We start from the raw sequence: 9,697 nt of genomic DNA on the forward strand, positions 1-9,697 counted from the left end.
GCGGATCGGCGTTGGAGATGCCTTTACACGGGCCGGTTCACCTCGGAGGATAGCGCAAGCTAAGGAGTAGCACGATCGCACTATAAATTAATTGAGTGTGTTTTATCGGCCGCACGGCTTATATTATAGCGGAAAAAGTCCAAAACAGACCTTGAAGTTGTAGACGAAAGCTAAACCAAACCCTGAACATTGAATCCCGGAAATTGACACCCTGAACTTGTAATCCCGGTCTATTTTGAACCCTAGACCTGTTTGGCACACTGGGAATAAGAAAATCACGGCCGGGATAACCTGCTACTCAGAATGTGGGCCGGCCCACTATAACACAACAAGAAATCGTGAACTATAAAATACATTCGCGCATTTCTAAATTTTTCAGAAGTTAAAAAATATTCCTGTTTTCTATTTATCACAAAAAAGCAATTCCATTTCTGTTTTAAATTTTTCTGAAATTTTAAAATTCTATTCGCATTTTTAAAAACTGTGATTTCAAAAACAATTCTAAAAAATGTTCAGAATTTCAACAGTTTTTCACATGCTATGAAAATGTTTGGAATTTCCAAAAATTGTGTCACATTTTATAAATAATGTTTTTAGAATTTTGTAAATAATTTTTTTAGAAAACGTTTCGGATCGTTGGCGAAGGACTCGTCTGGGCCGGCCAACCAGACATGAAGCGAACTTTTCTTTTCTGGAAGCTCAACAAATTTTTGAAGTGCAAACACTTTTTGAAACATAAAAATTTTCTGAAGCCTGAACATAATTTTGAAGTGCAAATGCTTTTTGAAAATTTAAAAAATAGAACAAATTTCAAAATCTGAACAAATTGTAATAAAATATTTTATGACATCTAAAAAACATCGCAAGTTTAGAAAAATGTATGGATTAATTCAAACAAATGTTCATACAATGTATAATAATATTTCTGTGATTGAAAAAAATGTTTCGTACATTCGAAAAAATGTAGCATTTCAATAATGTTCACGAGTTTCAAAAAATGTGTTTGTGACATTTTCAAACAAAAATGTGTGTACAGTGTGAAAAAATGTTTGCGTGTTGTAAAAAAATGTGTCTTACACTTAAAAAAATGTGTGTACACCTAAATTCTCTTTTCGTACATAAACGTTCGGCGTATAAAGGTAAAAGCCGAGAGTTTTGCAGCCGCACGACGAACAAACATGACACGTGTTTGAGCTCGCCGCGCTTAACGGCTCTGTGACGGTGGGCCATATAAGCCGAGTGTTACTTAACCGAGCTCGCAACGTAAATAATACTTCTCTGTTTCTTTTTTAGTCTGCATATAAGATTTGGTCAAAATCAAACTTTTAAACTTTCATTAAGTTTATAGAAAAAAAATATCAAGATTCACAATATGAAATCCCTATGCCGTGGGCTTACAACTCGCCTCCAGATGCAAATCATCGGGCTCATCGACGAGGACCAGTCCGGGTTCTTTTCTTGGCGGAGCATCGCGGAGAACTTCATCTTCGCGACTGAGCTCGTCCAGTGCTGCAACAAAAGGGGGGCGGTGACTCTTGTGTTCAAACTCGATTTCGCCCAAGCCTTCAACTCCATCACCTAGCCTGCCCTTCGTCGGATCATGGAGGCGCGTGGGTTTCCCTCAGTCTGGTGTGACTGGATGGATCACATCTTCACGTCCTTGAAGGCGGCGGTTCTTTTGAATGGGATCCCCGGGAGGTGGTTCATGGTAAAAAAATGGCTTGCGCCAAGGGGACCCCCTGTCCTCCTATCTTTTCCTCTTGGTGGCAGACGTGCTCCAGCGCATGATCCGGGGCGACGACGTCCTCAGGCACCCCCTGGTCGGTGGGGCCGATCCACCGGTGGTGGTCCTTCAGTACGTGGATGATACTCTCATCATCATGAGGGCTGATCCCGCTGTCGCGGCCCGTCTTCAGGTCATTCTGGATATGTTCGCTGTGGTGACAGGGTTGGTGATCAACTTCTCCAAGAGCACTCTCGCCGGCCTGCACGTCGAGGCCGGGGCCCTGATGTCTATCACGGAGTCGTTCAGGTGCGTCGTCGGCTCCTTCCCTCAAAACTACCTCGGGTTGTCGCTCTCCTGCGACAAGCTCAAGATGGGAGACTTCGCGCCAATCCTTGCCAAGGTGGAGCGTTACTTGGCGGGGTGGCGGGCGCCGCTCCTGTCTCCTGTTGGGTGGCTGGTCTTGATCAACGCGGTACTCGACTCAATACCCACCTACGCCATGGCGGCCATGCGCCTGCTGCCTGCAGTGTTCGCTGTGCTCGACAGGCTGCGGGCGCGCGTTCCTGTGGAACGTCGCAGACCGGGCTTCCGGGGCGCAATGCCTGGTCGCTTGGTTGGGACCGGGTGTGTCGGGCCAAAGCCGAAGGAGGGCTCGGAGTCTGGGCCCTCACTGTCCATAACGACTTCCTGCTCCTCAAGATCCTGCATCGTCTCGACCTGACGCTGAGGTGTCGTCGCGCTAGGCGTCTTGGGTTTGCGGCTAGCTGGGTGATCGCTTGCTCCTGTCCCTCAGTGCCTTGCCCCTCAGCGGTGACCACAGGAGCGTCCTCAAGCAGCTGATGCCTTCCTACCGTGCTCTCACTAGAGTGTGTGTGGGGGACGGCCGGAAGACGTCATTCTGGCATGACTAGTGGCTTGCCGGTGGCCCGCTGTGGTGTGCTTTCCCTGCCTTGTTCTCGCATGTTGTTTGTCCGGAGGTTTCAGTGAGGGAGGCTCATCGCCACGGGCTGCATGCCTTCCTCGTTCCCCATCTCACCCCGATGGCGGAGAGGGAGTTCATGGTCGTCCAGGACCTCATGGGGAGCGAGGGCGTCGAGGGGCATCCAGATAAGCGGAGCACCGCTCTTTCCTCCGGAGCCAAAGGCGCCTTCTTCGTCCGGGCAGCGTACACGCTTGCTCGGTTTGGAGGGGTCGAGGTGCCAAACGCTGAATTCCTCTGGGCTTCTCCGGCGCCATCGCGCATGAAGTTCTTCGGGTGGTTGCTCACCTTGGAGCGCATCCATACAAGGAATGTGCTGCTTCGGAAGACCATCCTCATGGCTGCTGAAGCTGGTTGCCCATGCTGCTCGGCATCGTTGGAAACCGCTGATCACCTCATCTTCGGGTGCCCATGCACGCGACGGTTCTAGCAACGCGTCGTCCTGTCGCCGGAGGGGGCCGCGTTCAGGGAGCTTAATCTCTTCCTCGGCGTGTCGTCCCTCCGGCGACAGGGCGGTCAAGGTTCAAGGACTATAATCGCGGGCATGTAGATATCTGGCTCGGTGTGCTCGGTGCTGCCTAGATAAACCCCACACACAAAATGCTGTTTTGTCGCCCCCTCACTGCCCAAAATGGGTGAGGGGGTCTGACCTCTTCTTTCCCCTCGCTGTAATCTCGTCGATAACTCTGGCTGCTTTCGAGGTGTTTTTTACCCTCTCATATATTAATAAAAATATTCAGGTGGTGGAGGGTCCCCCTCCCCCTGGTGAAACTTCAAAAAAAATATGCCAACTAAAAAGAAACGGAGGGAGTACATTTTCTTTTTATTTTAATCCAAATTCATTTCGTCTGTTGCAAGCTGAACGGTCGACTAAATGCACTCGTCATACATCGGATAATATCTCGCACTCACTGCCCAGCTAGCCAGTTATATCGTGCCCGCAGTGCACCTTTCTCTCCACCGCTCCCCGGCATGACTCTCCGCTCCCTCTGCCATAGCACTGTAGTCTGCCCCGTAAGCTCGACGAAGACCGACAAAAACCACACCGGCTGATGCTGTTCCGTTTATCTTTTTTCCTATTAAGTTTTTTCACATTTTTATGTAGGTATGAAAATTTCATTTATATGCATATGATAACCTCCACAATGGATTCTAGTCTATGATATTTTGAAGAATTTCTATTTTTGTGCCACTTATTCCTTAGTTATGCTCAGTTTTACCTATGGCATCTAACATTCCTCACTTTTTCCCTCCACAACTCGACCCATTCTTACAAATGCCCAACGGAGCCCTTGTCGTCGGGTCAACGCGGTTGACCATTACCTGGTTCAGTTACTAACGCGTGGGATCGGGGCTCTTATGACAGGCGGGTCGAGGCCGCTTGTGGCAATTGGGCTGATAACCCACAAGTGTAGGGGATCGCAACAGTTTTCGAGGATAAAGTATTCAACCCAAATTTATAGATTTGACACAAGGAGGGCCAAAAAATATTTGGAAGTATTAGCAGCTGAGTTGTCAATTCAACCACACCTGACAATTAATTATCTGCAGTAAAATGATCAGTAGCAAAGTAATATAATAGCTATGATAGTAGTGGTAGCAGCAACAGTAACGGTAACAGTGATAGTAATAGTTTTGTAGCAGTAATGATAGTAACAGTAGTAACTTAGCAAGATCAATATGTAGGAAAATCGTAGGCATTGGATCAGCGATTTGTTGGATGATATTCATCAAATAACAGTCATAACTTAGGGTGATGTGGCACCAGCTCCAGTTCATAATTATAGTGTAGGCATGTATTCCGTAAATAGTCATACGTGCTTATAGAAAAAACTTGCATGACATCTTTTGTCCTAACCTCCCGTGGCAGCGGGGTCCTATTGGAAACTAAGGGATATTAAGGCCTTCTTTTAATAGAGAACCGGAACAAAGCATTAACACATGCTGAATACATGAACTCCTCAAATTACGGTTATCGCCGGGAAGTGTCCCAACTATTGTCACTCTGGGGTTGCCGGATCATAATACGTAGTAGGTGACTATAACTTGCAAGATCGGATCTAGAACATAGATATAATGGTGATAACATAAACGGTTTAGATATGAAATCATGTCACCCGGGCCCAAAGGGACAAGCATTAAGCATGAAAAAGTCATAGCAACATCAATCTCAGAACATAATGGATACTAGGATCAAACCCTAACAAAACTAACTCGATTACATGATGTATTTCATCCAATTCCTCACCGACCAGCGAGCCTACGAAGGAATTACTCACTCCTGGTGGGGAGCATCATGGAATTGGCGATGGAGAAGGGTTGGCAATGACGAAGATCAAAGATCCCCCTCTCCTAAGCCCCAAACGGACTCCAGATCTGGCCTCCTGAGGAAGAAAAGGAGGTGGCGGCAGCTCCGTCTTGTGAAACGCGATAATTCTTTCTCCCTGATTTTTTCTGGAAATATGTGATTTTATAGCATCGGTTTCAGGGTCTGTGGGGCAACCAGGTGGGGACAACCCACCTGGGCGCGCCTGGAGGGGGCGCGCCCTGGTGGGTTGTGCCCACCCAGGTGCCCCCTCCGGTGGTTCTTGGCTCCAGAGATTATTTTTATTCATATAAAAATTCCTCACAAAGTTTCGTCCAATCTGAGAACTTTTGTTTATGCACAAAAACAACACTATGGTAGTTCTGCTGAAAACAACGCCAGTCCGGGTTAGTTTCATTCAAATCTTGTAAATTAGAGTCCAAAATAAGAGGAAAAGCATTAGGAAAAGTACATACGACGAAGACGTATCAACTCCCCCAAGTTTAAACCTTTGCTTGTCCTCAAGAAATTTAGTTGATAAACTGAAAGTGAAAAAGAAAAACTTTTACGAACACTTTTGCTCTTGTTTGCATAAGTAAGTTTAATTAGCAACCAAGTTTTCAGCCAAGACTATAACTAACCATATCGACAATAACTCTTAAAAATTATATTAACTCATATCAATGGCATAATCAATTAGCGAGCAATAATAAGATATCTCAAACAACAACACGTTGTCAAAGCAATCATGATATAATATGACAATAGTGGTATCTCGCTAGCCCTCTCTGAGACCGTAAAACATAAATGCAGAGCACCTCCAAAGTTCACTACTAGGAAAAGGCCTACTAGTGGCGCACCAGTTTTGCCTGCTAATGGCGCACTACTGGTGCGCCACTAGTATTATATATTAATGGCGCACCACTGGTGCGCCATTAGTATCTGGAGCACCATGCGCCATTACTATGCCTCCCAGGGGCCATATTTACCCATGTGTTTTGGCATACTAATGGCGCATTGTGGGGTGATGCGCCATTAGTATCCTTTGGCATACTAATGGCGCACTATGGGGTGATGCGCCATTAGTATTAATATTAGGTTTTGTGTTTTTTCTAATTTTTGCACAGGTTACAAAATATATTATTGGACAAAATATAGACAGCGCCACACAGCAACAGCAGATTCATCGAATACAATAGAAGATTAGTCTCCGAATACAATTCATCATATTAGTCTCGGAATTCAAAAGACCGAACAAAGATAGAACATTACAAGTCTCGGAGACCGCGAGTAGCGAGTTTGTCTTCACATTACAAGTCGATATCGATCATCTAAACTACCATCACATAGAAGAGAGCTGCGGTCATCACAATGAGCATCATCGCGATGAAATTGGTCTTCATACGGTTCCTCCAACGCTCCCTCCTCTCTCCCGCTAGATAGCGGGCGTATCTAGATTCCGCCTCCGCCCTAGTGGTGTACCCTTTGTAACTATTACCGTTAAAACGGTGAACCTGTCTTCGACACTCCTCCCAGTCGTTGTAGACTCCGGGAACCTTATCCTTGTACACGACATACGACGGCATCTCTATGCACAAGCCAAACAACAGACAATACATAAGCAATATATAAGTATGCAAAAAAAGGATCGGAAGAGAAAAGCAAGACATTAATAGCACGATTCATGGTCCTACTAATAAATAGCATCGATTACATCTAAGTTGAACGACTGTCCAAACCAAAGAGACATACAAGTTCATTAAAGTTTAATTACAACATGAGCTAATTGATGTTTCAGAACTACAAATAGCATCACTACTTTTGACTCGACTCATGGGACCGCAGCGTGGATGAAGCCGCAGTCTTTCGTGATGGTCATGAAGTCGCGGGCGTTGTCAGCCTGCATTTGTAGCATTGTGTCTATCTCACTGTTGGACGGTTGATCTCTGAGGTAGAATTGCCCCGAGGTACGAAGGACATCTTGATGGATGATTTCTGCAAACTCCGACTGGATGTGAAAGAATTCTTGTCGGAGGTCCGCGTCCTGGATTGCCGCCAAGCTTGCGGCCCAATCTTTAGCATTATTTGGTAGCAGAAGGTGATTATGGTACCGTACGATCGCCCGCATGTGATGGAGGGCATAGTAGGCATCCTTCTGACCGCCAGGCGGCTGCTTGACGCAGGGGAACGTCGTATTGTGGGTGAACACGTGTCTGCCGTACCTACGAACTGGCCTCTTAAAGGTGCCTCCAGATGTGGCGTAGCCGGGGAGAGCATCATCAAGAACTTTCTTGATATTTGTGTAGCCTATCTTGGAGTCACGGTCTGGGTCGAAATACGTGGCCATGGAATATTTCAGGCTTAAGAGGATGAGTGTGCAATATGTGTCACTGCACAGAACACGGAATGTTAGAAAAAAAACGATCGAAATCTAAGAAATCATATGTTACGGGGCGGTGAGGGGATGACTTACTCAGGAAAGTAAGGCACGAGGAAGTTATCCTTATCTGGGTTTGCCAGAATGACGCCTTCAAGGTGTGAACTCGTGACTTGCCGGTCCCCAGTGCTGCCCAAGATCTTGGCACGCATGTAGAAGGGGTCGACTACCACGATGTCCGGGGTCTTGTCTCGAATGATCCGCATCTCCATATTCTGCGAAAACAGCCGAACGAAGGTGTAGTGCAGCGGATGAAGGTTAAACATAGCAAAGATGTCATCAAACCGCAGGACGATCATACCCCCGATGGAGCCATCCACAAAGCCCTTGCCCTCTGGCACCTTGGCCACGAAAACCGGGTATGCCACATCATTCTGGGAGAGACGCCGCTTCTCCAAAGAAAGAACACTGTCATGCAGACTCCGCATAGCACCAGTTGCAGCATTGAGCATATTTGTCGGTAGCATCGCCCTACCCGCCAGATGCACCCTCCTCGAGATATCCTTAGGTGAAGGTGGCCCATCCTGAGCACGGATCGTACTCGGTACCGGCTGGCTCGCACCGGCGCCCTTGTTAGTCTTTCGTTTCCGTCCCTTCTTCTTGATCTGCTGTAATGGGACCGAGTTCTGCTTACAGACCGCCTTCTTGAGCGTGTTGGGGCTGATAATATTTCGCACCTCAGCTATCTGAGGCTCGGTGAAGGCGGGAGCTGGAGGCGTCTCCTGAGAACTGAACGCCAGAAGACGCCTGTTGCAATTGGATTTCTCCGCCATACCAGCTAGATCGCGGTCGTCTTGGTTGGGTTCTTGAGAAGGAGGCCCGCAAAACTCGTCACCGTACCCATGTTCGGCAAAGTACTTATCGACGTTGGTAAATGTACCGTCGTCATTGTCGTCATCGTCCGGATCCTGTGCCATATTCATGTCCGGATCTTGTGCCATAGGGATGTCCGGCATGTCCGGTAGCGTTGCGGCGTTCTTACCATGGCTTGGCACCGGCAGAACCAGCGGTCTTGTCTGTGGGGTGGTGTCCCCGCCCCCAAATGAATCTGGCTCTTCGGCCAAACCAGGGGCCAGTTTACACAGGCGCTGAGGGTCATCTCATCTTCTTCGTTGGCCCCAGTGGGTCGAATCGGAGGTAATAGCTCGTCGCAGCCTGGCAGCACCCGAACCAGTTCAACCCTATACACTGTGGGTGGCATCGGATTACCGTGGAACACGGGGTTGCCCGGTTGAATGATTCTGCCCTTGGTGACATCGACCAACTCGCTGCCCACGAAGTGCAGGAGAGTGCAAGGAACTTCGGCGGCGCCCTGCGAAAACATGTAGGGTGTCAGGGATGCCCAGTCAAAGGAAAGGAGATGGAGTCATCGGCCGAGAGGCTTAGTTACCGTGATGCCGTCGAGCTCGGCTAATGTCGAGGCACCGCCAACGGTGGGCCTACAACTGAGGGAGGGGCCGCTTGCTGGCGAGGTGCCGGCCGGCGTACACCTGGGTGCATTAAGCTCCAATTCCCGTACCGGCACCGGAGACACGAATACCGCCTCCGCCAGAGACACCAATGGCGCCGCATGAGACACCAATGGCGCCGCTTGCGCGTTGTGCGAGTTGCTGGCCGTGAAGCTGGGAACCGGGGGAGGCCCCTGTTGGCCGCCCGCAATCCACGTTGTCAGCCCCTGAATCAACGTACGCACCATGGAGGTGAGCGCCGTTCCCAGTTGTTGTTGCACTTGCTCTTGGATAATCTCTGGAATCCGCGCCACTTGTGCCTTGAGTGCTTCAACCTCACGCGACTGGCTTTCCGAGCTGGTCTTTTTCTCCTTTCGCCCACCAGCGGTATAGTATGATGACCATTTTGTGGACAAGCCTTTGCTGGCCACATGACCAGCTGACGACGACTTACTGAGCTTATCCTTGTTTTTCATTATGTTCAATGCCCTATTTAAAGGGGTGTCGATAGGGGAGCTCTGAGACGACCACGCGCTACTGCTTTCAGTGTCCTGCGGAAGGAACGTGAACCATTTGGAAATATTGGGGATTAATTAGAATGCAACCATATGGAGCTAATTACGCGGGGGGTGTATTCCTTACCAGAACAAGCTCAAGCGCCCTGGTCTTCGGATCCGTGGTAAGCTCCTTTGTTACCGGGTCCTCCTCGTACCGGGCCCTGACATAGTTCCTGGTCTGCTTGTCATGGTATTTCTCAAAGCGGGGCGGTAGGCCTTGCTCGGCATGCTCCGCGTCCTCCTTG

The sequence above is a fragment of the Triticum dicoccoides genome, chromosome 5B, assembly GCF_002162155.2.
Source record: "Triticum dicoccoides isolate Atlit2015 ecotype Zavitan chromosome 5B, WEW_v2.0, whole genome shotgun sequence".
Classification (NCBI taxonomy): Eukaryota; Viridiplantae; Streptophyta; class Magnoliopsida; order Poales; family Poaceae; genus Triticum; species Triticum dicoccoides.